Genomic DNA, 4832 nt, shown 5'->3' with positions numbered 1-4832 from the left:
CATAATTTCTACTTATTTCGTACGATAAAACGCGATCGAGATATTCGTTTTAAGAAATACTCGTGAGATTGGTTCAAGTGTCAAGCATACTACAATGATATTAAAATGAAGTTTAAAAATATTTCCATTCTACTTTAACAACGAATATTCCATGACGTCAAAACACTTCAATTCAAATTAACCGCGTCCCCCGGGGTAATCTGCGCACGCGTCGCCTAGGTTATCAATTTTTACATCATTTCAACTTATTCCGTACGATAAAACTTGATAAGATATACGTTCAAGTATCTTTCGAGATAAGCGTAGATAAATGAACAAGTTGGCCTGGACACAATATGTTGATATACGGGAAAACAAATCGTCGCGAGAAATACCCTAAATACATTGACTTTTCGATGATTTTACCCCCATTTCATCCCTTAAATCCCGGATTTCGATCCCGAACCCAAACCCGAACCCGGGAGTGGCGTCTCACCCTCACTTTCCTTCTACTGAGGTCAAATGGTCTGGGTGCAAAGCCCCCACAATTGTGTGTTTTTCACTCAACGGATTATAAATTATTGGAATCAGCTCCCGACAATTGTGAAGGTTAAATCCTCAGCCTCAGCGTTCAAGACCCGCCTTGATAAGTTTTGTGGCTGGTAAATAAATAAATAAAAAAATGTATATATCTATATGCTGTATACCCATATTGTCTGTCACTTTCGTTCATATTGTTTTCTTTTGTTTGTATATTTCGTGTTTCAGGGCTCAATAAGTGTATTGCACGTTCTTTTCCCGACTAATAAATATTATTATTATTATTATTATTATTATTATTATTATCCGTAAAGGAGGTGAAACGGATGATGACGCAGGTCACGTTTACTTGGGTAAAGTCGCACAGTGGGTGGGTGGGTTGTGAATGAAAGGGCTGACTTTCTTGCAACAAATTTTCAAATTGCGCGCCTGGTGTGAAGCTCCCCCCCCCCCCCGCTATACACCAAAAACTTGTAAAAAATTATTACGTAAATATCGAAACACTAGAAATTTCACGTGTTGCAGCAGGATTTAGAATTTACATTCAATAATGGTGCTAATATTCATCCAATTGCCATTAATTTAATCCAATGACATCATAGGAATACAACTAAAACAGCATGAAATACACAATTTTTAAAATGAAACAATGGTTCTTTCTATTTATGGTATTATATTTTGTATATAAAGCCGGTATGACATACAAATTGCTTCTTTTAATAGGCGATATCAAGGATTCGCTTGCTACGATGGCATCCAACTCGAGCCAGGATTCACCTCAACTTGCTCGCATTTCACAACAGTTGGAGGATACTAATGCGCACCTCAAAACACTGGCTGATCTCCACGCAAATAGGTTATGATTTTAAGAAATTTCTTGAAAATGACACGAGGAAGACAGATGCCTTCTGTCAACTAGTTGCCTCAATTACTGGTGTTCCGGTGCAGCCTCCTCAGCAACCTGCTCCATAAAATTTTTCTGGTTATAATGCCCGGGGACTTAGGCCTGAACCCAATTGTGTCACTTCACGCAATTGGTGGGATGGGATACCCCGTTATCAAAAACGCGCCATTATTTCTACCTCCGGGGTGGTGTGGAAATGAAATAACTCAAATGGATTGGACTTTGAAAGGCGGTAAGTTACCCTTGGTCTTCTAATGCACAATTCCACCAGTTGCTGTCTAAGTAGTCTCCCCTGATCCAGGTAGTGATTGCCTTCTTCTGCTCTCTCAACCAATTCTCGTGGCATTACACGTGCAGTCACAATCCTTCGAACATCAGCATTGACATCGGCTACAGGCGGATAGATTTATTTAACTTAATTGTCTTTGATATCGATTGTGTTTTTTACCAGGTGCGACTGGATGTTGAACGTTGTTGCTTATGCATTAATTATGTAAATAGTAGCAAGCTGTAATGATACGACAGGCTTTTTCAGGCTCATAGCACAGATACCCTCCGCTCTCATCATTCAAACGTTCAATGACGTTCCTCCCTTTGAAAAAATGACATAAATGTTTGGAAAACTATTTGGACGAAAGTTATGTAATACCTCGCTTGTGTCGTTTGTTAAATTCAACCTCTTTTGGAGTGTTAGGGTTTAGGAATGGAGTCATAACACAGGGTTGCAAGCCATACCCGTTATCACCAACACTGAGAGAAATTTCTACTGCATAAATTACAGAAAATATCTGGCAAACCATCATTCCAGAAATGCTCTGATTTCTTTACAGATATTTCCATAATAAAGGTTTACAGAAACCAACTGCTTTTTTAACAGATAAAAAAATGTTTTTCACCTACAGATTAATTATATAAAAATTACAGATATTTGTATTGTAAATAATACAGAACAAATATGTTAAATAAAAATGTAACTTTTTTTTTTAAAAATCAATGTTCTGTACATATTAAAGAATGTTTTATTTAAAAACTGAACAAATTGTGTTTTTATAAAACGGCCTTCTGTAAATATGGCATACATTTCTGTAGGACAAACTGAACAACCTGTGTTTTTATAAAACATACTTCTGTAAATATGGCATACATTTCTGTAGGATAAACTGAACAACCTGTGTTTTTATAAAACATACTTCTGTAAATATGGCACACATTTCTGTATAACAAACTGAACAACCTGTGTTTTTATAAAACGTACTTCTGTAAATATGACATACCGACACCGTTCTGTAGGACAAACTGAACAACTTGTGTTTTTATAAAACGTTCTTCTGTAAATATGGCATACAGTTCTGTAGTACGTCTTATGTGTTGCAAAAAACGGAATTCTGTAAACATTTCAGATAATTTCGGTAAAAAACACTTTACCCAGATTTTCTGAAATACTTTGAATTCGGTTTTTTAAGGAAACTTCTTTTGAAAAACGGACATTCCGTTGTGATAAAAAAACTATATTCTGCAAATATTACATAATATTGGATACAATTTCGAAAAAATCATTTATTCATGAGCCAATTTCCCAAAATTACTACAGGATTTTATTTTTAATTAATATCCAAACATATTGGGATATTTTGTTTATATAAAAAAGATCTTCACGTTTATAACCTCTTTCGGATTCTCTGGATTTATCTTGGCGATGCATCTATAATATTGAAAGAAAATTAGTTAAACCTTGACCTCAATAATTTATGTTTAGTAGTAGAGTCAGCCCGCATTCAAAGAAAGGACTTATTATACAAGGAAAGATTATTCCCTCTTAATGTTAATACGGGTTGCCAAAACGTTTTCATTTTAAAATTCCCCAACAATTTTCATGGACCAATCAGTAGAGTAGCTAGGGGGGCGGCACTTTTCACTTCATGGCAACTGAAGCGACGGTCAATACTCCATTTTAAACTAGTTTTGAAAACTATTTATCTGAAAAAGGTCTAGCTACGCCACTGGGACCCATAACTTCTTTTGAAGTGGTAATTAAATATGAACAAGAGCACATAATATGCTGACATTAGAAAGCTATAAAGAAGTTAAAGACAGTAAATCTAATGTGGTCACCGGCCAGGGATGGTCGTTGTTCTACCCCTGTGAGAACAGTGTCAGAATTTGACAGGCGAGATGCGCGAAACTTCAAAGGGAGAGGAGCGTGAGAGGAGTTTCACAAAGTACGCGTTTCAGATTTGTCAAAAAACCTCCAAAATATTAGAAAATCATTCAATATTATTGTAGTACAGTCCAAAAGAAATAATTCAAACAATGTCATCTTCACGAGTTCTACTACAGTCGAACTATGGTCCCCAGAAAGCTTAGTATGGTTTGCACAATCTTTGCGTCAATGTCCGTCATGTGTTCTACGGCACCCACTCCCATATAGTAAAATTTAGCCAACGGGTTTACTTAACACAATAGGTGTTTCAATAAAATAATAAATAAAAATTAATTAAGCTTACTTTTAAATTAGTGCCTCACCACCTAAGCTCCAGTCTACGTCACTATTTACATTCCTTAACATCAAAACTGGAACATTAAAATCGTATAACTTTAACTTACGCTGCGCTGCAGTTTCGACACTAACTTCAGTCCGGAGTCATGAGCAGTGTTGCCACTCTATGATTTACAAAATTCCAAGATCGAGCTCGAAAAAATGCCAAGAAATGACAAGCGCGAAATTTGAAAGCAGTAACGAAAATGAAGCGTGAAAATTTTGTTTTATACAGGTCACCATGTAGTGGGCTCAAAATGACTAAATTTAATTACATAAATTAACTATGTATGTTTTAAATTAATCTTGTGCACTGGAAAAATTCGTCGTCTACGTTATTTTAATTTTGGTAATTTTTGCGCAAGTTGTTAAACTGTAATTTAAAAAATAAGACATTCGGTTACCATAGAACCTTCCAGCGGCCAACGCGAGAAGTTCGCTAAACTACTGGATTTCCGTCTGCTAATTCGTCTACTCACAGTCTAGAGTAGAGAAAAAACAACGCAATTTTATTTGATGTTGTGATAACTGACCGCTCTTTTTCTGATACATCAAAATAATCACGTGCTTGGTTGATACTTTGCCGTGGCGTTGTTGATTTCTTTTTTTTTGCACTAAAGGTTTGAATAGTTCTTTCTATAAAGTAACATGGCCTTCTTGTTTTAATGTAGCTCTTACGTCACTGCATTTACCTTCTCCAACACTACGAGCGCGCGCTCGCATCACGAGGAGCTTCCTATTTTCTAACGCTCGTGCAAATCGCGCGTGCTAAGATAATTCCACCAAAGCTCAGTCTTGTGACGTAAGAGCAACATGTTATACTTCTACTTTTAACAAGTTGGGTAAGCGTAAAACATTTATAGAAAGAACTAT

The 4832-nt window shown here is 36.2% G+C and overlaps 1 long non-coding RNA gene across 1 annotated transcript; it reads right to left on the bottom strand.

The window, feature by feature from the left end:
- Positions 1 to 3051: 3051 nt before the first annotated feature.
- Positions 3052 to 4076, bottom strand: LOC149948674 (uncharacterized). Its single transcript, XR_016480296.1, has 3 exons — positions 4053 to 4076; positions 3928 to 3981; positions 3052 to 3125 (listed from the first exon to the last, which is right to left on the bottom strand). It is a non-coding gene; the product is annotated as an uncharacterized LOC149948674 (long non-coding RNA).
- Positions 4077 to 4832: the final 756 nt, after the last annotated feature.

The sequence above is a fragment of the Leiobunum rupestre genome, chromosome 4 (assembly GCF_980474605.1).
Source record: "Leiobunum rupestre chromosome 4, qqLeiRupe1.1.hap1, whole genome shotgun sequence".
In the NCBI taxonomy this organism is placed as follows: domain Eukaryota; kingdom Metazoa; phylum Arthropoda; class Arachnida; order Opiliones; family Sclerosomatidae; genus Leiobunum; species Leiobunum rupestre.
Note: the sequence above shows the minus strand (reverse complement) of the source record. Positions and strands in the feature narration are given on the sequence as shown.